Source organism: Cryptomeria japonica, chromosome 10 (assembly GCF_030272615.1).
Source record: "Cryptomeria japonica chromosome 10, Sugi_1.0, whole genome shotgun sequence".
Taxonomy (NCBI): Eukaryota; Viridiplantae; Streptophyta; class Pinopsida; order Cupressales; family Cupressaceae; genus Cryptomeria; species Cryptomeria japonica.
Window position 1 is genome coordinate 364,646,119 of NC_081414.1, and position 25,930 is coordinate 364,672,048.

General features: G+C 35.0%; 1 long non-coding RNA gene across 1 annotated transcript in view; it reads left to right on the plus strand.

Annotated features, from left to right (window-relative positions):
• Positions 1-1,691: 1,691 nt before the first annotated feature.
• Positions 1,692-25,930, plus strand: part of LOC131859674 (uncharacterized) — a 30,719-nt gene continuing 6,480 nt past the window's right edge. Inside the window, exon 1 of the long non-coding RNA XR_009359284.1 lies at positions 1,692-2,433. This is a non-coding gene — a long non-coding RNA (uncharacterized LOC131859674). The remainder of the gene's footprint in view (positions 2,434-25,930) is intronic.

Sequence of the window (25,930 nt, forward strand, 5' to 3'; positions counted from 1 at the left end):
TCAGGGTAGTTATTTTTTTGTGTCTTGATTCATATGATTATTAATCTTATAATAATCTTGTGTTGTCTTATTTCTCACCTTGTATATACAAGAAAAGCCTCATTTGCATATTATACATTTTAGATCTCACATCCTCTAGTATACTTATATTATTATTTGGAAATATAGCATTTTTGTTGCTTTTATCTTGTTTGTGGAAGGTTTTTTTGGTGTTGTAGAATATTGTTGCTCCTATGTTTCTTTATGGTGAATTAACATGATATTCCTTAAAATATTAGTAATAATTTATTTTTATCTAGTGTTGTTGTTGCATGTAGCCACATAGACATGAATGCAAATTTTAGAAGCATAAATAAATCTTGCATGATATTTTTTACAAAGAATCTCTAAGAGACATGGTCTCATGGAGCAAAGTGATTATAGAATATATAAAAAAATGATTACGATGAAAAGACCTTGCAAACTTTTAAGAAAATGAAATTGGAAAGCATAAGGCCTAAGACTACAACTCTTTGAGAACATCATCTCAATTAATGCCAAAATAGGAGCTCTATAAGTGGGTATTAGTTACATCCATGAAAACCCAATCGAAAGCGTATTTTTATTAGATATTTCTCTTTGCATGTTTCCTAATAGAAATACATACAATAAGTAGAAAAATAAAAAAAGGCATGTGAACTAATTGCTAATCTATGCCAAACAAATGTGACCCCTATGAAAATATAATTCCACAACCTTTGACATCTTCCCCACATTTTCTAACTTGGAGTTTTAGAATAGGAGATGGAATTTAATAAAACCATAATAAAAATTAGTTTTTTATTCCCATGTTTTTTAAAGTGCCATGGTAGGCATGTATACAAAATGTGGAATTGAAATGATTGTAACTATAATTTAGAGTACATTTATTTGTTGTAAGGGAGACTTTCTTAGTTATAGATTACTTAAATTATTCTTTTCTGATGCAAACAAATCATGTTAATAGTTGTAACTTGGAATTTTAGAACAACACTCAATGAAGGTATATTGTGGATCTAATTTTATTAGTCTAAAATTGCTATCACTTTTGGTTTTATTGGATATAAAAAAAATGTTATATAATCACACTTATTTTAGTTTAATCTTGGAGCAAACCTCTATTATTTTAGAATTTTATTTGATGTAGAGGAGTTTACTATGTTGTAATGGTGCATTCTTGTTGTATTTTAAGGTAATTAGCTTGGAAGAAATTATTGACTAATTTTATAATTTGTATTTAGAGATAATTTTCTTAACTTGTAAATTAAAAATAACAACTTTTTTGAGATAATCTATTGATATGTCATCTCATATTTTTTTAGCTAATGAATTTAATTATTTACAATTTATTTTTTGAATGATTTTATAATAGTTAATTAATCTATTCACATTAGATCAAGTGTATATTTCAAATAGTACCACTTATTAATCCTACAATAGAAATATTGTTAAAAAATACAAATATTTAAGAAAAAAGAACTAAAAATATTTAATATATTTTTAAAAATTTAAGTAAATATTATGATTGAAAAATTCTTTAAAAAAATATGTTTTTTATTTTACTAGAATGAAAAATCGACAACAAAATAGCTTATGAACACATGTGGGCATTATAATTAGCACAGGTTACAAAAGCCTTTTAAATTTTTTTTTGAAGTGTCTCCTTTAGACGCTTCCACGTTTATGGACATCCATAATACCCTTAAAAGCAAATTGTAGTTAACGTTGGCCGAGAACAACTTTTATTCCAATGTCTCTCCATTGACAGTCACATACGAGGGCAATTGAACAATTTGGATGCAATGGCCGAGACCAGCTTTTATTTCAACGTCTCTCAATTGAACGATTTGCATGCAACTGCCGAGAACAACTTTTATTCCAACGTCTCTCAATTGAACAATCTGGATGCAAAGGCCGAGAACAACTTTCTAACATCTCTCAATTGAACGATTTGCATGCAACTACCAAGAACAACTTTTATTCCAACGTCTCTCAATTGAACGATCTGGATGCAATGGCCGAGAATAACTTTCCAACATCTCTCAATTGAACGATTTGGATGAAATGGCCATTTGATTTCTTCTTTTTACCGTTGATTTCATTAATATTTATACAGGTACCATCTGATCATTTTCATCTGTATTCTTTGGTTTTCCTTTTCCTGTGATTTTAGGTTTTCTCTTTCTTATTTCCTTTGGCATGGCCATGCCTCTTCATTTTTCCTTGTGCTTGTGAGGCTTCTTGTGTTGTGTGTTTCTTAGCTGCATTTTGTTTGTGTTTCATATCTGCATTTTGTGTGTGTTGTGTGTTTTATATCTGCATTTTATTTGAGGTTGAGGAGGATGTGGCGAGTAGGGGAAGGGCAAGAGCACTCAGCTATTTGCAACACGATGCAGGCCATCAAAATTATTTTGGGTAAGTCCTTTGAATTTATGCCCTATATGTTCATTGCAAAGGTTGTGTGTTGAGTTTTAGTGTTTTTTAAGTTGTGTGATTTTGTGGATACCATTTTGTTGGTGATTATATTTATGTTTTTTTTAAGAAATTCTAAAATAAAATGACACTAGTATGATATGGGTAGCATAAAAATTTCTATAAATTCATAGTCTATAATTTTTTATATGGCTTTTCCCAAAGACACCCTTAATGCACTTTTAATTTTGCTTTTTTTTTTGTTATCTTCTTTGAGTATAGTTATATTGTTATAAACTAGTCATATCTGTTTATTTTCTTTCATCACCCATTCAATATCATTTCTGTTGTAAGGCTAAAGATCCAATTACATGTGATATTGTAATTTACTATGTTAAGTTTTTGATAGACCAGGGGACTCCATAAACCCTAGGACCGTATTGTGTAGCAATGGCCTTCTACAAATCTGGCTGATTCTAGATTTACATAGAGATTTAGACTTATTTGTATGCACTTTCGCACTGTTTCTGTTTAACGATATTTCTCTGAAGTCACCTGCTTGCGTTTTACCTATTTTCTGATCATATTACCAATTTTCCTATTTTTGATTAAGTTAGGATTCATCAGTTTCCAGGGAATGATTATTTAAATAAGGAAGCCTTTTGTTTTAGTCTAATGATTACTTTCTGATGAACTACACGGAATGATTATTTAAATGAGGAAACCTTTTGTTTCAGTCTAATGATTACTTTCTGATGAACTTCAGGTCCAAGTCCCACTTATTATATGATAATGTTATTTTTTGTTTCTGATAGTCCAGGGGACACCATAGACCCTGGATCCTTTTTGTGTAGCAAGAACCTTTGCACTGTTCCTGTTTATCACGATTTGTCGATTTGTCGTAAGTCATTTTCTTCCGTTTAGTGATTGCCTTTTGTGAATGTTCCTATTTCTAGTGTTTTAGGATACCTTAGTTTCCATTGAATATCATTGGATGAAGTCCCTTGTTTTCATTTAATGATTGCTTTCGGGTCAGAGTTAATTACTATATGCTACCATTATGCTTAATTTTTGATACCCCAGATGACTCCATGAGCCTTGGAGCCTTTTTGTCATGTCATGTATTATCATGATACCATTATGCTTTATATTTTTCATTTAATGTTCTGGCTAATGTGGAGAATATGATTCATATAAAGACAACTTAAAATAATATTTTATTTCTTTACCTCTGAAAAGGGGACATGACAATACATGACTCAAAAGGCATCAAATTGCTTGAGGTATGAAATGCCCTGTTGTAAGAGTGCTGCATATATGCTAAATTCTCATCCCATGTGTTTGGATGTTGCTGACCATGGTCCCTTTATAGTTCTATAAGTGTTTGGTTCACCATTTTGGTTTGGCGATGGAATGCAGTTGACCTTTTGATGTGGGTATCCATTTTTTCCCATAGTGCACACCAAAATCCTCCCAAAATCTCCATTTCTCTATCTAAAGGGATGCTTTCTAGCAAACCAAAATGCACTCATATGTGTGCAAAGAACTAGTTGCATCTTTCTTTGTCAATGCTATCTTGCATGGAATAAGAATGCACATCTTATTAGACCTATTCACCACCACAAAAAGATAGTCATGTCCCTGTTTTGTCATTGGCAGTTCCCCCACAAAGGGATAATGGTCAGTACAACTTGAGCTTTTAGTTGTATGGCTCAGTCACACTATACACATTACACCCTTGAATGAACTTAGGGACATCACTTTACGTATAGGGCACATAAACATAACACTGAAGGTTAGCAATGGTCTTAGAGACTCTAAAATGATCTAATACTTTGGAGGTATTAGGCTCCCACAAGAACAAATTTTCCTCTTTGGAACACAATTTACCCAACTGAACAACAGTCTGTCTCAAGACAAAAACTCAGTTTTGGTGTAAGTAAATGTTCTTACAACTTTGCGTTTGATGATGTATATCCCCAAAATCTTCATCTTAATTGGAGTCGTCTGCATGAACCTCCTTGGTGAACGGTTCCAATTGGGAAATAGTACATACTGATTAAAGAAGACGTGGTCAGGTGAAAGTGAAAATGCTGAGGCATAAGTGAAACTGACGGTTTGGTTGCCAGCTCCATAACACTTCATTTTGTTGTTTAGTCTTCTGTTTATAGAGGTACAAGTGATGTTCTTGACCACCCCAAGGTCATCTTCAGAATGGAGAACTAATTGTTGGCTTCAAAGCTGATTGTGACAAGTTTTGTTGCTCCTGCAACATCTTTGATTTGTTTTATGGATTATGTTTTCAGTCTGCCACGTCAAAGAGGATTTGATGATTGTGACTACAGTTTTAAGGGGGAGAACAGGGATGCAAGGGCATAAACTTCACATTCTTTAGCCTAGGAGACTCAGAGTTGTATGAATGTTTTAGCATTATTTTAATTTGCTAGGTTTTTCCCATTTTAAACCTTAGTAGTCGAATTCCATTTATTGTAGTTACTGGGTTTATCTAGCATCTCCACAATCAGAGTGGCCATAGTAAATTGTTTGGTGTCAATACTCTCTACCCTTACTTGAACCTGGCTAGGCACACAAATTTGTTTGTCTAGGCCATCCATCTTCATATGCATTTGATGATTGTGACTACAGTTTTAAGGGGGAGAACAGGGATACAAGGGTGTAAACTTCACATTCTTTAGCCTAGGAGACTCAGAGTTGTATGAATGTTTTAGCATTATTTAATTTGCTGGGTTTTCCAATTTTAAACCCTAGTAGTTGAGTTCCATTTATTGTAGCTACTGGGTTCATCTAGCATCTCCACAATTAGACACAAATTTGTTTGTCTAGGCCATCCATCTTCATATGCATTTAATGATTGTGATTGTAGTTTTTAGGGGTGATTGTGACTGTAGTTTTTAGGGGGAGAACAGGGATGCAAGGGCATAAACTTCACATTCTTTAGCCTAGGAGACTCGGAGTTGTATGAATGTTTTAGCATTATTTAATTTGCTGGGTTTTTCCAAATTATAAACCTTAGTAGTTGAATTCCATTTATTGTTGTTACTGGGTTCATCCAGCATCTCCACAATCAGATTGGCCATAGTAAATTATTTGGTGCCAATACTCTCTACTCTTACTTTAACCTAGCTAGGCACACAAATTTGTTTGTCTAGGCCATCCATCTTCATATGCATTTGATGATTGTGACTGTAGTTTTTAGGGGGAGAACAGGGATGCAAGGGCATAAACTCCACATTCTTTAGCCTAGGAGACTTGGAGTTGTATGAATGTTTTAGCATTATTTAATTTGCTGGGTTTTTCCAAATTATAAACCTTAGTAGTTGAATTCCATTTATTGTTGTTATTGGGTTCATCCAACATCTCCACAATTAGATTGGCCATAGTAAATTGTTTGGTGCCAATACTCTCTACACTTACTTTAACCTAGCTAGGCACACACATTTGTTTGTCTAGGCCATCCAACTTCATATGCATTTGATGATTGTGACTGCAGTTTTAAGGGGGAGAACAGGGATGCAAGGGCACAAACTTCGCATTCTTTAGCCTAGGAGACTCAGTTGTATGAGTGTTTTAGCATTATTTAATTTGCTAGGTTTTTCCCATTTTAAACTTAATTAGTTGAATTCCATTTATTGTAGTTACTGGGTTCATCAGCATCTCCACAATCAGATTGGCCATAGTAAATTGTTTGATGCCAATACTCTCTAGTCTCTACCCTTACTTTAACCTAGATAGGCACACAAATTTGTTTGTCTAGGCCATCCATCTTCATGCTATGAATTATCATTCCTTTCCCTTTGTCTTAGGTCCTAGGGTTAATTACTACCAAAATATGTATCAACAACTGCTTCAGTAACATCAAGCTTGGAAACAATTTCATTGAAAGTTCTAGGAGAATAATCAACTCTAAGTGCACAGCAAAACCTCTTATTCACTGAAACATGGGATATGATCTTGCCTCCAATCTCATCAAATTTCTTGAGGACTTCATCCTTGTACACCATCTAATCAACTGGCACCACAGATACTTCTATTAATAGTTATAGGGTTATTAACATTACACGTGCTCACATGATTGCTATAATAGTCAATCTCACCATTATTGTCAGCACTTAAACTGGGTGCCAACCTCAAATATTCAAATCAGCCAGCTCAGGGGTTTCAAATTGGAAAACAATCACATTAACAACCAAGATGTTTGCAACCCTACAAATGTTTTGATTAGCATTGTAGGTTCATCAACAACTTTGCAGACAATATCAGGTGGTGGCTAAGTAGTATCAAACTTGTAGTTTCTTCTATAAGTTGCTGCAATAGTATTAGCAACCTTGCGGACACTTTCCTCAACTACTATAATAGTATCACCAGACTTAGCATATGCATTTAGACAAGGTGTTGCTCCTCCAGAGTGGAAGAGATACAAATATTTGAATCATTCAAAACTCTGTTATGAGATATTTGAGGCTACTCTGACCATTTTGAGGCTTAATGTGATTCAATTTTGGGACATGATGATGTTTGATTCTTCAATATTGGTTGTAAATGCATCATATTGCCCCCTGCCTCAAAAGAAAAGAGAAAACTAATAATATCATTTTAGATCACACTTCTACTATTCCTAAGCATATATTTCTTTGGTTTCTAGGCATATCACTACAATACTCAGCATTTCAAACTTATCTTTGGTGAGAAGTTTTTGACCACATATCTCTATATTACCTTTATATATTTACCTTTAGAACTTTTAATTTCCCCCTTGTGGGTTGTTTAATCTGGTAGTTGTTAGCCTGCCCTTGCCTGCAATTGCTTTTTCCTAGGAACTGGATTTTACTAAAGGGCATCTTAACATGTATAATATGGCTTCTCAGACAATTTAGTTGTATTAAAAAAAAATCGTTGTGATGTGAGGTGGGCATATGAGTTGGGGTATTTCTGTAAGGGTGGGTCTGATTACTCCTTTGTCCATAAATATATTCAACCATGTTTTCACTTCACTAACCTCTAGTATGCTTTGCCAATAGAGCCTCTATGTTTGGAAGAGGACAATTGTGTAGTAGTTGGATCTCATGATCAATTTCTCTTGGAGGTGGTAGGCCCTTTGTCTCTTGAAAGTTGAAACAAATCCTCGAGCTGTACCAAATCATCCATGCCCTTCTTTTCCTTGGTAGAACACAGTCCATGATCTATTTTCATTTCAGCTACCTTATTGTCTTATTTTTCCCTCAACATGAAGAGGAAATTTTTGCCATCTTTGACCAACTTATGCCTATTCTCCCTCATGTAGAGTATAGCATCCAAAAAAAAGATGTATGCATTGCCAAATGCAACCACACATACATCCAATGGATTAAATCTACCATCACTTCATCCACAAATTGCGTCGAATTATATCCACCATCACCTCATCCACTTGAATTTGCACTACATATTGACTGAAAGCTCCACTTCCTATTTCAACCAACCCAACAAATATGGATTGGAATGCTTCTCTATTTACATACCAAGCTTGGTAACTAGCTTTCAAGAAATCAAATTTGCTAGTGAACATGTATTGAAAAGAGCACCAATCTTCATTCCTTTGAGCTGGACCTTGATACAAAAAATTTGGCTATCTTGCCTTCATCTCGAGTTCCATTTTCACAGTGCTGCATGATAGCGTGTCATCTACTCTGGAGGTGCACTCCATCTCTCTTTTCCTTTTCAGCCATATGAATTTTGAAACATTTTTCTTTGTATTTTTCTTGAATGGGTTCGAGTCCAGGTATAGCTTCCAACAAGTCATGTCAGTGTGTTTTTCTGTCACATTGACTACAATATTATTATTATTTGCCCTTATCCTTGACCATGGTATTGATGGTTTTCTAACCCTTCTGTTTGCCTTTCCCATTGCCCTCCTTTTCTCCATCTTGCTGCAAAATTGAAAAGATGCTTTCTCACAGTGGTGCATGATAGCGTGTCATGTACTCTGGAGATGTACTCCATCTCTCTTTTCCTTTGCAGCCATATGAATTTTGATACATTATTCTTTGTATTTTTATTGAATGGGTTCGAGTCCAAATATAGCTTCCAACAAGTCATTTCAGTGTGTTTTTCTGTCACATTGACTACAATATTATTATTATTTGCCCTTATCCTTGACCACGGTATTGATGGTTTTTTGACCCTTCTATTTGCTTTTCCCATTGCCCTCCTTTTCTCCACCTTGCTGCAAAATTGAAAAGATGCCTTCTTATTTTGGTCCATCTGAAGGCAATGTTGCATGGGCACATCACTCGTTAATCTCATAGTAGTGCATGATAGCCTGCTATCTACTCTGGAGCTGCACTCCATCTCTCTTTTCCTTTTCTTATTTTTATTGAATGGGTTCAACTCCAGATATAGCTTCCAACAAGTCATGTTAATCTCATAGTAGTGCATGATAGCCTGCTATCTACTCTACTCTGGAGCTGCACTCCATCTCTCTTTTCCTTTTCTTATTTTTATTGAATGGGTTCAACTCCAGATATAGCTTCCAACAAGTCATGTCAATGTGTTTTTCTGTCACATTGACTACAATATTGTTATTATTTACTCGTAAACATCTCTTTTAGTTTGGTCATCAAAACAGGCTTCTTGAGGTGTCAGTCCTCCAACACACTTCATCAGCAGTTCTTTGTCCATCAAATCTTTGCTCAATTGAACCATGTTCTTTTTGAATTCACTTGTGTACTCTTGTGCACTTTGTCCTTTGTTTTATTAATAAAGTGCCATTTTCTTTCCCCCTCATAGCACACAGGGTAAAATAGTTTTAAATGTAACTCCTCGAAATCTTCCCATAGTTTTAAATTTCACATCTGTAGGGAAGAGGCATAACTGTTGTACCATGTAAGAGTGTGCCTGGATAACTTCAGCCTTGCGAAAGCAATTTGTTGAGATGCATTCAACCCATGCAAATTTAAATAGCTCAATTTGTGCTATCTGTTGGTCCAATTTCTCTACATTAACATCTCTACCAAAGCCTTGCGAAAGCAATTTGTTGAGATGCTGGATAACTTCAGCCTTGCGAAAGCAATTTGTTGAGATGCATTCAACCCATGCAAATTTAAATAGCTCAATTTGTGCTATCTGTTGGTCCAATTTCTCTGCATTAACATCTCTACCAAATGGTTTCCTTGAATTTTGCTTCCAATATGCCAAATGGTTTCCTTGAATTTTGCTTCCACTATGAAGACAGGTATTCCCACTTGAATAGAGATGCTCCATCTTAGTTTTTTGCTTATGGTTTTTTTTTTTGGTCTTCAAACTTTTGAGTAAGTCCCAATTTCCTAAATAATGCAAAAATGATATTCTCCAAACTTTTCAACTCAGCCACTGAAATTGAAGTTTGGGTAATATCTTACAACCTATGGAACCTTGTCTTATTCTTGTCTGTTTCTTTGGTCTTATGTATAGACACTGTTCTCACTCCTCTATTCCCATTTCACTTACCAATTTCAGGCTCAAATGGTTTTAGATTGCCACTATCACTTGCTCCACTCTTGGGCATAACCTGTAGTCACCCTTATCTGACTTCTTCAACACTCGATTTGTTTTGATGATTTCAAACCTTCTTTGATGCCAATTTATATGTAAACAGCTGAGCATGGTCAACTGTTCTTCAATTATAGATATGTATTCTAGCACAATAAATTCAAGAAATATAGAGCTACACATCTATTTCATACATGGAACTTTGAAGGCAATATACACAATGCAAAGGAATAAGAAAACAAGGAAAACAAGCTTTACAAGATTGGAAAGGAATTGCCCTGGGAAATTGAAGTTGGGTGAAAATTTCAGCAAGAGTGAGCTACTTCAGTTCCTCAATTGCTTATATTTGGTTAAATGTAAGTATGCTTATTCCTCTAGGACATCATAACTACTTCATAAACATGAAGAATGCAGTAATGCCATCTCTTTCAATGGTTTTCCAATTTGTTTTTATCATCCATGTCTTTGACGGGCTGGACTGTTTTACAACAAAATGATGCAAGGTAGAGGAAGAGAAGTCATCTTTTCCAACCATTACTTTGCCTGGAAACCCCAAAATTGCTGATGCTGAAACCACCTTGGTGAAAGTGAAATTACTGTCACTGAAGTGAATTGGATCCTGCTGGAAATTGTCAGTTTTGTCACCAACTCCATAATTCTACATATTGTCATTTACTCCCTTGTTTTGGGACTTACAAGTGATGTTTCAGACCTCCTAAACGAAAAATAAATTGAATGAATGATTCAATAATCAGATGATTACATTGGACGATACACACATGTATATATAGAGGTTACAAGACAATGTTCTATAATTAGAACATAACGTTAAAGTAAAAGATTAAAAAGCTAAACGCTAAATTAAGCGTGAAAGCTAAATAAAGCTTAAAAGCTAATTAACTAAAAAGAAAAAGCTAAATGCTAAATAAAGCTTAAAAGCTAATTAACTAAAAAGCTAAATGTGTCGACCACTAAAAATAGAAGATGACCACTAAAAATAGAAGATGACCATTATAAAAGATATTAATATTATTTTAACACCTTCCCTAATGGTCATCATACTCAATACCCTATAGAAAACACTGCAGGTGTTATCATCACACATGCAAAGAACACTCTGCTCCTACGGAGACCCTCCCAGGATCTACAGAATGTAAATGACCAAGAGTACCAAAAGCCATCCAAGCGAATGTAGCCTTCACACGCAAATTAGAGATCTGACACACACGAATTACTGAAGCCTGAAACAATGATTTTGAGGAAAAAATCAAGAAACCCTTTTGCAGAAGAGTACCAACTCCAAAACTGACTGCAAGATACCATGGTTGCAGATGTTCGCCCTAGCAGGTGCGACCCAAACTGATTGCAACAAAGCTTGATTCTTGAGGAGAAAAATCGATCAAAACCAGAGAACTTCTGGAATCACAAATCCTACGTGAACTTCGCGTATTACAGATGATTTTTGAGGAAAAAATCGTAAAAACTAGCAAACAATTTTTTAAGAAAAAATTGTGAAAACCTAAAAATCCCACGCAAGCTTTGCAGATGACAAATAATAATTTTTAAGGAAAAAATTCTAAACCTTGAAATAGGAACCCTCAAAAAGAAAATTTATGATTTTGAGGAGAAAATCGAAAAACCAAGAAATTTGAGGTTACAAATCATCGTAAAACCCAGATAACTAAAATCTTACGCGAATATCGTGGATTACAGATGAGATAGTTTTTAAGGGAAAATTATAAACCCTGCAAACAATTTTTGACGAAAAAATCGTGAAAACCCTCCCATGATTTTTTGTGGAAAAAAATCAGAACACCGACAGACAATTTTTCAAGAAAAAATTGTGAAAGTCCTGGGATCTGTAGGACGAGGTCTGGCCTAAATCAATTTGATCAAGGCAACGATATTCAAATATCGTGAACATGCGCTATTTCCAAGTGTTGTGGCAGTTGTTGAACTTTTGATTGTGTTCCAACAAGATGTTGGTCAAAGATGCCATCACAGAAAACTGAGGTTGAATGTGATCAATCTAGTGAAGGCACAAAGAATGAGACAAAAGATTTTGATAAAAAATAAGAATAGAAGCAGTTGCTGAGAAAAATGAAACCCTATAGGAGAACTTTGACATGAATTCCAAGGCACAAATTTTGAGGTTTGGAAGAAACCCAGAAATGAAAATTTTCTACACACTTAAAACAGCATAAATGGTGCCCAAAAATAATAGCAAAAATCCCAACATCCACAGAAATAGCAGAAAATGTGAACTATTTTTAAATTCCAAGGCAAATTTGCTAGCACAAAATTCAAGGTGCAGAAAATGAGGCACCCAAAAAATTTGAGACAAACCCAGAAAAGCTCTCGAAAAACCCACCAAGAATCTGAAAATAGAATGTAGATCCGATGACTCAAAAGTCGAGGCACAGAAACAATGTACCTAGAAAAATCTGATGACGACCTAGTTGAGGTCTTGAAAAACCCATCAAGAAGCTACAGCCACAATAAAATCTGAAAAATTGAGGCACGAAAAATGATGCACCCAGAAAAATCTGGTGATGGCCCAGTTGAGGTCTCGAAAAACCCATCAAGAATTTGCAACCACAACAAAATTTTGACTTGAATTGAAGGGTAAAACCATAGTCGAAAATTGCAGAAACCTTAGGAAAATTTTCAATTTGCAAAAAATCCTCCAGGGTGCAGGCTCAAAAATCTCCAGAACCCTAAAAAAACATGAACTGCTGCCCAGCACAAAGAAATTCGCCCACAAACCAGAAACCCTTGAAACCCTCAAAAAGCCTTCAAAAAAGCAAAATCATTTTTATATAAAAAACAATAAAAAAAAATTGGAAAATATTCCAGAAAGAAGGCCATGAATTTTTTAATAAAAATTCACCAAACTTTAAAGAATCCCTTTGACCCGCTCTAATACCATGAAAAATAATTTGAATGAATGATTCAATAATCGGATGATTACATTGAACGATATACACACGTATATATAGAGGTTACAAGACGCTGTTCTATAATTAGAACATAACGTTAAAGTAAAAGATTAAAGAGCTAAACGCTAAATTAAGTGTGAAAGCTAAATTAAGCGTGAAAGCTAAAATAAGCTTAAAAGCTAAAATAAGCTTAAAAGCTAAATAAAGCTTAAAAGCTAATTAACTAAAAAGAAAAAGCTAAATGCTAAATAAAGCTTAAAAGCTAATTAACTAAAAAACTAAATGAGTCGACAACTAAAAATAGAAGATGACCACTAAAAATAGAAGATGGCCATTATAGAAGATATTAATATTATTTTAACACTAAAGGCCATCTTCTGTTGTTTTGTAACTAGTTTGGAAAATATTTATAATGGATTCGAATTCCCGAAGGCAACATTCGAATCCATTAGGATTAAATAGGGTTGGGCCCTATCTCAATCTAATATGTAAAACAAATAGGGTTGGGCCCTATTCCAATGTTGTTCGGATCATTATAGGGCTGGGCCCTACTTCCCTTATATTCCTAACATATAATGTTCAAAACGCATGGACCTATTTACCAAACGTGTGGGCTAACGTGTGGACCCATCCTCATTATGTGGCATGTGAATTAAAGTGAGTTTAGGTGCCAAAATGTATTGGGCCGACCCTATATGCATTCCCTCTACCTTGTATAAATACAGATTCATTTTGGAAGGAAACTATTCAAGCAAGTTCACAAAATACCTCTGCTCCAAAAGTGCGATTCAGATCTGCTCTAGGTGCGAAATCTCCAGCTGTGCAAATTATCCTTGAAGGTCTGCAAACTTAGTTAGGAGTCAGCGAATTGTCATTGTATGGTGCGAATTACATCTGCTAGGTGAAATCCATTTGCTGTGCATCTATTGTATGAAGACAGTGAACATCATTGATGGGCATTGCAGCATATCATCATAGAAGCACAGTGAACCATCATCGAAGGAAAGCGAATTCATTGTCTTGTGATTTCCTTGCATCCGAAGGATTGAGATAAGTCAATTTCTATCTATTGTTATCTGCTACTATTGTGCCTTAGCTGGGCCAGACTTGTAACTATAATTTCTGTCTATTATAATCAAATCTGAAGATCTGTTGTTGTCGGGTTTTTCCTCCAAGGGGGAGGTTTTCCCAGGGTAGTCTTGTGTTGTGTGCATCTCTATTTATGTGCTTTATTTTTGCTACTATACATTATCTACTTCTGCACCTATATGTTAAGCGATTGCATATCTGATTACTAAAATCTAACATCTTCGACAAGGACAACTGACTACTTGGCTTCAAAACTAATTATTAGCAAGAGAAACAAGATCTTGTAGCTTCTTGACTGAAAGTGTCAACTTTTGTTCCTCCTGCAACATCTTTGATCTGTTTTGATCATGTTTTTAGTCTACAATGTAGAAAAGGGGTTGACCATCTTGAGTAGTTAACTTTTATGTGCACTGTCAGTTTAGTGTGTGAATGTTGTGCAAATAGAATACTGTTATGATTCTGTTGAATTTCACTCTTTGCTATAAATGACATGGAAAACTTCTCTTCATAATTACCGTGTTCATCAGCATCTCTATAATCAGATTGGCCATAGCCTATTGTTCAACATCAATACCCATTACCCTTCCTTTAACCTAAACAAATTTATGTTGAATTTCACTCTTTGCTATAAATGACATGGAAAACTTCTCTTCATAATTACTGTGTTCATCAGCATCTCTATAATCAGATTGGCCATAGCCTATTGTTCAACATCAATACCCATTACCCTTCCTTTAACCTAAACACAAATTTGTTTGTGTAGGCCCTCCATTTTCATGCTGTGAATTACTGAGTAGTTAAATTTCATGTGCACTGTCAATTTAGTATGTGAATGTTGTGTAAATAGAATAATGCTATGATCCTGTTGAATTCCACTCTTTGCTTTAAATGACATGGAAAACTTCTCTTCATAATTACTACGTTCATCAGCATCTTTATAATCAGATTGGCCATAGCCTATTGTTCAGCATCAATGCCCATTACTTTAACCTAAACACACAAATTTGTTTGTGTAGGCTTTCCATTTTCATGCTGCGAATTATTTTTCCTTCCCCTCTGTCCACTTGCTTGGGCTTTGAAAACTTCGTAAGCATCATAATTAATATAGCCACAATCAGGCTTTAGGTCCTAGGGCCTATTATTATTAGAGCAAGTATCAATTATTAGTTGAACAATATGCATGATTTTAAACTCTTTCTAGTTTTGAATCTAGACAGAACATTGAATTATATTTCTTGTAATAAGCACATTGATGGCATTGTATAAATTAATCACCCTTAAATATATCAAAATTTCTCATTATATGACATTATATTGTGTTTTCTATTAAATAGATGATCGATTATGTTGAGCATTAAATGAAATGATTCTAGTTCAAGACCAGATGTTATAAATATGAAAGCCAACCCTTAAATGTGATATTTTAAATACTAGTGCAGAAGAACAAAACTTGTAATATCAACAATTTTATTTCTAGTACTGTGTGATGGTAAAAAATCTCTAGGTTTTATAGCTAAATCTTTATCCAAAAAATAGTGGTTTTAATTTATTACCTTTGTTTCTATTTCTCCCATGAAGATACTAAGTACACAGGAATAGAGTGGAGTGGAAAATGCTAGTGTGGCTTGAATGTCGCTTAAGGCCACCACCATCATGTTTATTTTTAGCACTTTAATGTCTACATAATAAGTATTTCTAGAAACCTTCAACTGAGACCAACCATAAAATAACACAACAAACCTTCAACTTAAACCCTCAGTATATTAGCAATATAGCGTCTCTTTGTCAAGGGTTGTGGAATGGGATCAAAAAATCTTCTCTTGAAATGACCTCTTCTCCAGTTGGATCAAAATATCTTCATTCTCTTGAAGGTGGCTAGGGACAGCTTTTGGGCCAAAGAATATTTAGCAGTTGAAAGGCTGTTGTCTTAAATATTTGGATTTTTGCTTGTAGTCTTAACAAAATTAGCCAATTTGCTAACTTGATTAATATAATTTTGGATGATTCTTGTCTAAATATTAACATTTTTCACATGGTGCATAATTAAAGCTTTATATCCTTAATAAGTCTGTTGCAAGATATAGCCAGAAACGAAATGAAATAAGTATATAGCATTATTACAAGACTTGCCTCAGTTGGAGATTTGCAAGTCAGGTTCAATCAGTGAGGAAGGCAAGCAAAGTTTGCTTCTTTTCTGTAACTTGGCGAAACTTGAACAGACTTGGCCACAAAATGGTTTGCTGGGGACCCTTACTTCATGAGTTTAGGATGTTTAAACTTTAAATTTCTAGTTATAGTAGTTTCTCTTGTGCTTCTACCTTCTCTCACAAGCGATCAAACATATTAAGATGATAGTAGGATTTGATCTAATTGCTTGATTTGATGATTGTTTAGCATCCCTAATTTTGAAACTTTATTCAAGAAGTGGGTTCCAAAACAAAAAACCTTTTTCCAATAAATTATTATTTTTGAAAAGTGGTTAATTGCCATTATTATTCCTTGTCATATTTTTCAAGGAAATATTATGATGAAGTGAAATTGGTCACAAGCATCCTTCATTTTATAACTGCTTCAAAACTAATATAAATCCAGATTTAATAAAATAGTAGTTCTAACTTATTACCTTTGTTTCTCTTTCTAGTAGCACAAATTTATAAATCCAGATTTATGACCGTTTTTTGGAAGAAATTTTATTAGAATGTTTGGTGTATAGTTTGGCTTCTCCCGATGGTCACTGTTAATTCTGGTAACGTTGGTCGTACAATTTCATAATTTCGATGCTTACATGTTAACATATTAGTTTATACGATAAACAATAAATGTTATCTTATGCCACTGGTTACACCCCTTCATGTTAACGGGCTGGGAATGTTATCTTATGCCATCAGTTACACCCCTTCATGTTAACAAGCTGGGGTTAAACGATTTATAATAAATCGCTATCAATCAAGCAAGCAAATTGTTTGTTAACGTGTGGTGACATTAGGAGTGGTACATAGGGAAGAGATGTGTCTTCCCACGTGGGAAGACATATCTCTTCTCTATGAACCCTCTCATTCACATATATAACATGCATACAATGGGAGGAGGACAATATCAAAATTAATAAGTGTTGTGCTTCCGTTCCATTCACACTATTGCAGTTCGAACTAAATTCTAGACTATATCTTCATTTGTTCTAGCCTCTTGATCACATAATTTAAATAAACTTAACCTGGTATCAGAGCTACGTTAAGGAAGATCAAATTAAATTATGTAACGATCATATAGACCTTCACCTAACTTTTAGTAGATCACATTCCTATAATCCCAATGGCAATCAGAGTTAGGTTTGAAGATCGACTAGATGGAGCATAAAATTTTGTATCTTGGAAATTCAGGATCATGCTTATTTTGAAAGAAAATAAAATTGACTCCCATGTCAAAAGTGAAATTCTTGAACCCTTTGATGATACGGAGAAAATTCAGTGGAGCAAGGATAGTGAGAAGGCTCTTAAGATAATTGTGGATTCAGTAAGAGACCACATTGTGCTAGTTATTTCTAAATATGAGACGGCTTTTCAGATGTTCAAATCCCTAGCCAACATTTATGAAATCAACAACACTAGCAAGGCTCTCACCTTGAAGAATCAACTACACCATATGAAGATGAATAAAGGAGAGATAGTTACATCCTATTTCTTGAGGATCACTAAGCTTACTATCCACTATTGGACATCTAGTAGACAACAAAGAACTTGCTACGATGGCCCTAAATGGACTTCCTACCTCGTGGGAATCGTTTATTCAAGGAATCAGTGCTCATTCTAAATTTCCTAAGTTTGATAGATTGAAAACCAATTGTATTCAAGAGGATTCCTTTCTTGTCACAAGAGGAATAAAACAAAACAATGGTAATGAGTACATTCAAGTTCTAAACTCTAATTCCCACAAGTAAGGAAAGAAGAAGAACTTTAAGAGAAAGAGGGATATCGGCTCAAATGGAAAGAGGTCTTCAAAGAAGAAGAGAGACATTTCTGAAGTACAATGTTTCAGATGTGACCAATATGGGCACTATGCAATGGAGTGCCCAGACAGGATCAAGCAACAGGCTTCAATGGTAGAAGTTAAGAAAGGGAGTGATTTCAAGAGACTAGTCTTCTACATAGCCCTCTCTAGTCAAGTCACCTCCACTTCCAACACATGGGTGATTGATAGCGGAGCATCTCAACACATCACTAGATTTAGTGAGCACCTAGATACACTTGTGGAAAATTCAAATGAAGAAGTGACAATTGGTGGTGATCAAATTATCTAGTTATGGGAATAGGAACCTACAATATCAACCTAAAGTCAGACATATCCCTACAGCTGACTGGAGTTCTATTTGTACCTGGTATAAAGAGAAACCTTGTCTCAATTTTTGCACTTGAAGATAAGGGTTGCAGATTAACCTTTATGGAAGGAAAGGTACTTGTTTGGCCAAAGAACACCATCAAGAAAGCCCACACCATTGGAGTAAGACAAGGGAGCCTCTACAGACTTTGCACCACTCCACCTCAAGCCTTGATTCATGAGACTCCAGATTTGAATGAACTCTGGCACAGAAGATTAGGGCACCTTCATTTCCATGCCCTACCTAAGATAGAAAAGATGGTGATTGGCTTACCCAAGCTAAGTCACAGTTCTGAAAGAGCCTGCAAGGGGTGTGCCTTGGGAAAGAATACTAAAGGGTCTTTCAATTCTAGCAACAGTATATCCAAAAATGTATTAGAATTAGTTCATTCTGATCTATGTGGACCCATGTAATGTCCCCAACTAAGGATTACCTGAATTTCATCCTAAATTAGTAATTCCATAATATAGTTTATCATTTTTTCAAATTATGAGAGTGACTTAACCTATTCATTTAATAAACTTATGAATTGACAAATAAATACATGCATTAATAGCACCTATATTGCAAAGAATGATAAACATGTCTTTCTACCTATAACCAATCATAGTTTAGTTTGGTAGGAAAGCCTTGAGAGGGTGCCTATAAACTGCTCAACCCAACTAAGCCCAAGAGCACACAGTGTCCCACTATGACAACTCACCTCTTGGCCCACAAGAGGCAGGAACGTCCCACTATGACAATTCCATCCCTTGGGGTGGCCTACTTAGCTTGGCAGAACTAGTAAACTGCAATTCCCTGACATGCTTCCTCCATTCATTCCTTTGATTGATTACGAGATAAGACAAGCATATATAAATAATCTAAGAAAATATAATCAAGTATATATATATAATTATATTACCAATATATTTGGTAATTACCTACTATATAAATTATTAACACCACTTCTACCTATTGTGGCTGTAAAGTAGACAGATCTGTGTTAGATCTAGTATGCCATAGTAATGAAATTAAATATGTTTGTCATCTTATAGCAGTCTATATTAATAGTATTATTAAATTTTGCATAATAACATTACCAAGCTTCATATATTAAGCATACGTATTAAGCACATCCCATGCATACCACCAAGAACACAAATGTTACAAATGTTACTGCCTGTAACTTGATAACAATTCTGATCTGATCTAATCAATGGTGATGTCACTAGATGCTTTTGATTCCTTCCCTTTATATCTCTCAATTTGAGGGAGAGGTCACACCTCTTCATCATGTATGCCCTTTGGCAAGAGACATACCCTTTCACCATTAGCACCCTTTGAAAGAGCTCTTCATTATTTCTACCCTTTGGAAGGGACACAACCTTTCATAATCAGATCTGCACTTATTATTTAAATTAGATTTGCACTTCTCATTTCCAAATTATCCCCCCTCTCAAATGAGGTTCTCTTCTCCCTTTTATATCTCATTGTTGAGGGAGTCACAACTTTTCCTTTCATGTCTTTTGACTTTTCATTAACTTAATTGATTTTTAATTAATCATATTTAATTATTTTTTTTCTATATTTTAATTTAATTTTTAATGGTTTAATTTTATTATTATCATTTATTATTAAATTCGATTTCAAAGTCGGGACATTACAACCCATGTTTGTACCCTCCTTAGGGGGATTTTTATATTATGTAATATTTATGGATGATTATTCTAGGAAGACCTGGATATATTTTTTGAGGTACAAAGAATCTGAAGAAATCCTTTCTAAATTTAAAGAATTCAAAGCTCTTGCAGAAAACATGACAGGTAAGAAAATCATAACCTTAAGAACAAACAATGGGGGGGAATACACTTTTGATATGTTTAAAGATTATTGTATAAATGTTGGGATTAAGAGGGAGTTAGCTGTACCTTATAACCCACAACAAAATGGAGTAGCTGAAAGAAAGAATAGGACTATAGTAGAAGCTGCTAGGGCTATGTTGTTCAACCAAAATATAGAAACCTCATTTTGGGTTGAAGCATCTAGGACAACAGTGTACATTCAAAATAGATGTCCTCATTCTCTTCTTGATAATAAAACCCCTAAAGAAGCCTTTACTAGTAACAAACCTAACATAAGTCATCTATTTTTTCAAAATAGATGTCCTCATTCTCTTCTTGATAATAAAACCCCTAAAGAAGCCTTTACTAGTAACAAACCTAACATAAGTCATCTCCGGATCTTTGGGTGTCCAGTCTATATTCATGTTCCCAAAGAAAAGAGATCAAAGTTAGAACCTTCTGGAAAGAAAGGGGTATTTGTTGGGTACAGTGAAACCTCTAAGGCTTGCACAGTATACATACCTGGACAAAGGCAAATTGAACTAAGCAGAGATGTCATCTTTGAAGAAGACATAGCATTCATGAGGTCCAAAAGCTCTAATGAATTAGAACACCAAGATCCTCCTACAAGTATGGATGAGAATCCCACCCCTGAGATTCAGAGGGAGACCCCTAAAAACACTGAACATGAAGTTCAAGACTTACCTTTGGAAGAAAATTATCCCGAAACTAGGAAGAGACCTCTTTGGGCTAAAAGATGCTTCAAGAAGTTGAAAATTATCCTGCTCCAAAGGGGACCTTCAGAGAAAGTAAGAGACCTAACCTATTTTCCAGTTATGCTGGCTTGATGAGTGAGACCATTGATGCAAAACCTTCCTGTGTTGGAGATGCTCTCAAGCATCAAGTTTGGAAAGATGCTATGTCAGAAGAGTATCAGTCAATTCTAAAAAATGATGTTTGGGATATTGTGCATAGGCCTAAAGGCAAATCTGTGGTATCTTCTAAATGGCTCTTCAAAATCAAACATATAGCTATGTCAAAAGAGTATTAGACAATTCTGAAAAATGATGTCTGGGATATTGTGCCTAGGCCTAAAGGCAAATCTGTGGTATCTTCTAAATGGCTCTTCAAAATCAAACGTGCAGTAGATGGAAACATTGAGAAGCACAAAGTAAGATTTGTTGCCAGAGGTTTCTCATAGAAAGAAGGTGTTGAATATGAAGAGACATTTTCTCATGTTGCCAGATACACTTCTGTCCAAGCAGTTTTGGCTATTGCAGCATCTAAAGGATGGAAAGTCCATCAAATGGAGGTTAAGACTGCTTTTTTGAATGGTAAGATTGAAGAAGTTTATTTGGAGCAGCCTAAAGGTTTTGTGATTCATAAGGATGAATCGCATGTCTGTAGATTAAAGAAAGCCCTATATGGACTGAAACAACCCCCAAAGTATGGTATGAAAGAATTGATCACTATCTCTTGGAATTAGGGTTTTCCAAGAATGAAGCAGATCCAAATCTCTACTACAAAGTAATCAATGGTGAATTATTAATTCTTATTCTTTATGTTGATGATCTGCTAATTACAGGAGAGGATAATCGTAGTTCTCGGTGTAAGAAAGAATTAGCCTCTGAGTTTGATATGAAGGATTTAGGAATTCTTCAATACTTCCTTGGATTGGAAGTTTGGCAGTAGGTAGATGGTATAATCCTTAATCAAGGAAAATACACCATTGATATACTCAAGAGATTTGGAATGATGGATTGTAGATCCATGACCACACCTATGGAGACAAATTATTGGATCTCTGATGTATTTGGTAAACACAAGACTTGATATATGTTATGTTGTCAATACACTAAGTCAGTTCATGTGTGAACCTATGGAATACATCTTGTTGCTGCAAAGCATATTCTGAGATATCTTCGAGGAACTATTGGTTTTGGGCTGAAATATAAACATGTAGACCTTGACCTACATGGATTCACTGATTCTGATTGGGCTGGAAGTGTAGTTGATAGGAAAAGCACATCAGGATGTTGCTTTAGTTTAGGATCAGGATTGATCTCATGGATATGTAGAAAATAGTCTTCAGTTGCTCAGAGTTCTACAGAAGCTGAATACATCTTGTTGCTGCAAAACATATTCTGAGATATCTTCGAGGAACTATTGGTTTTGGTCTGAAATATAAACATGTAGACCTTGACCTACATGGATTCACTGATTTTGATTGGGCTGGAATCGTAGTTGACAAGAAAAGCACATTAGGATGTTGCCTCAGTTTAGGATCAGGAATGATCTCATGGATATGTAGAAAACAGTCTTCAGTTGCTCAGAGTTCTACAGAAGCTGAATACATTGCAGCCTCCATGGAAGCAAGAGAAGTAGTATGGCTCCAAAAATTGTTTGTAGGACTGTTTGGCTAGCCTTTAAATCCTACTGTCATCTATTGTGACAATCAGAGTTGCATCAAGCTTTCAATGAATCCAGTATTTCATGACAGGTCTAAACACATTGAGATTCCTTATCACTATGTTTGAGATATGGTGGAAAGGAATGTGATCCGATTGAATTATATTGAGATACATGTGATCAAATTGTAGACATTCTTACCAAGCCTCTCTCCAAGATCAAGATTGAACACTTTAGAGATAAACTTGGTATGGTTGAAAATGTTATTTAGTTTTGAGATAGAGTCTCATTTATTCTGATATACTAATATATTTGAGATGTTTAATGTGTAAACTCTTTCATTTGTCATGTGTGTGATTCCATGACTTCATGGGCCCCCTGTGAACATTATTGAAGGGTGACGACTTTTCAATAATGAACACTTGTTTCAAATTGATATTGTAAGGTGACGATTTTACAATTATCAATTTATCTATCTTGATGGATATCATGTGACTTGATATCTGTGGACATGTCATGATAGTATATATCTCTAAGACATTATAGTAGATATCAGCTGGTTGGAATCATTAAATAAACCATAATTATGATAGAGATCTTCATGGCGAATATTATGGACATAATATTCGTGGACATGCCATGAATCATTATCAGTATGGTAGGCATCATGTGATTTGATGCTAGTGCACATACCTTACTTGATAACTATGAGTTATGGTGAGTATCATGAGACTTGATATTCATTTGTTGAACCATATCTTTGAATATCACTATGGTGTGATATCTCTTCTCTTCACAATCAATGGATGAATTGTGATGTTTTCCCTAAACATGAAATATGTCCCCCCTAGCTAAGAGGGAGTGTTAATTCTGGTAACGTTGGTCATACAATTTCATAATTCCGATGCTTACATGTTAACATATTAGTTTATATGATAAACAATAAATGTTATCTTATGCCACCGATTACACCCCTTCATGTTATCGGGCTGAGAATGTTATCTTATGCCACCAGTTATACCCCTTCATGTTAAAGGGCTGGGGTTAAACGATTTATAATAAATTGTGATCAGTCAAGCAAGCAAATTATTTGTTAACATGCGGTGACATTAGGAGTGGTATGTAGGGAAGAGATGTGTCTTCCCATGTGAGAAGACATATCTCTTCTATACGAACCCTCTCATTCACATATATAGCATGCATACAATGGGAGGAGGACAATACCAAAATTAATAAGTGTTGTGCTTCCATTCCATTCACACTACTGTAGTTCGAAGTAAATTCCAGACTATATCTTCATCTGTTCTTAGCCTCTTGATCACATAATTTAGATAAACTTAACAGTCACAAACACAATGTCAAGATGTACTTTTTGTTCTTTATTATTTGATAAAGAAAGATCCAATTAGGTAGACAACATTGAAGCTTCCTAGATACAGTTGGGTCAAAATTATCTTCATTCTCTTGAAAAAAATATTGTGACCAAATAGTTGTATAAATCCATATTTAATGAATGAAATAGCAGTTCTGACTTATTTCTCTTTCTCCTATGAAGATACAAAGAACACAAAATACAGTGGAATGGCTAGTGTGGCTGAATGCTGCTTAAAGTCACCCATATCATGAGCATGTTTCAGCTTCTTTCTTGACATTGTGCTTCACAAAATCTAATGTCTTCATAATAAAACATATTAAGGATTTCTAGAAACTTTCAACTGAAACCATCTGTAGAATAACAAACCTTCAGTTGAAAGCATAATAAGGATTTCTAGACAATCATAGAATAAATATTCAACTAAAACTTTCAGCATATTAGCAATATAGCGTCTCTTTGGCAAGTGTTGTGGAATTGGGTCAAATAAAGATCGGTTCCCATAGTCAAATCTATAGATGACCCTTGCCAATTGGATCAGTCAAATCTATGAGGGTAGAAGTTTTGTCATAACTTGTGTGTGAACATAACCATGTTCATGCTGCACTTCCAAATTTTGCTGCTGAAACTAAAACAGCACACCATAAATAACAGAGAATTCAATAACTTTTTAGGTAAAAATACTAATTGGGTTTATGTCTTCTGGACATATCCGCTTGAGGAAAGGTGGAGATTGTGGATTCAACCTGTGTGATTCCTCCATAGTGAACAAATTACTTTCATCTCAACATGAATCAAACTATAGTATCATCTTAATGCCTTATCACCGAACAAATAGAAATCTGGGGTAACATATTTTACTTACTGCATTTCCAGTCGAATCTGCAGCGGAGAGATGGGCATGGAGAGGCCTGGTTGGATTGGAAAATTTAAGGGACCGAGATCTCTTGAGGATATGTTCTTGCCTCCCATCTCATCAAATTTCTTGAGGACTTCATCCTTGCACACCATGCATGGAGAGGCCTGGCTGGATTAGAAAATTTAAGGGACCAAGATCTCTTGAGGATATGTTCTTGCCTCCAGTCTTTCAAATTTCTTGAGGACTTCATCCTTGCACACCCTCTCATCAACTAGCAGAGGGCCACTACAGATATTTCTGTTAATAGTTACAAGTTTTTTAACATTACACATGCTCGCATGATTGCTGTAATAGTCAATCTCAACATTATTCTCAGCACTTAAACTAGGTGCCAACCTCACAAATATTCAAATCAACAACCACAGTCCATGAACTGTATTCATTTCAGCTACCTTATTGGCTTGTTTTTCCCTCAACATGAAGAGGAAATTTTTGCCATCTTTGACCAACTTATGCCTATTCTCCCTCCTGTAGAGTATAGCATCCAAAATATAGAGGTATGTGTTGCAAAACACAACCACACATACGTCCAATGGAATAAATCCACCATCACCTCATCCATAAATTTTGTGTCAAATTATATCCACCACCACCTCATCCACCTGAATTTGCACTGCATATTGACTGAAAGCTGCACTCCCTGTTTCAACCAACCCAACAAATATGGATTGGAATGCTTTTCTGTTTACATACCAAGCTTGGTAACTAGCTTCCGAGAAATCAAATTTGCTTGTGAACATGTATTGAAAAGAGCACCAATCTTCATTCCTTTGAGCTGGACCTTGATACAAAGAAATTGGTTATCTTGCCTTCATCTTGAGATCCATTTTCACCTCCCCATAGACACTTTCTCACAGTGGTGCATGATAGCCTGCCATCTACTCTGGAGCTGCACTCCATCTCTTTTTTCCTGTTTAGTCATATGAATTTTGAAACATTTTTCTTCGTATTTTTCTTGTATGGGTTCAACTCCAGATATAGCTTCCAACACATCATGTCAGTGTGTTTTTCTTTCATATTGACTACAATATTGTTATTATTTGCCCT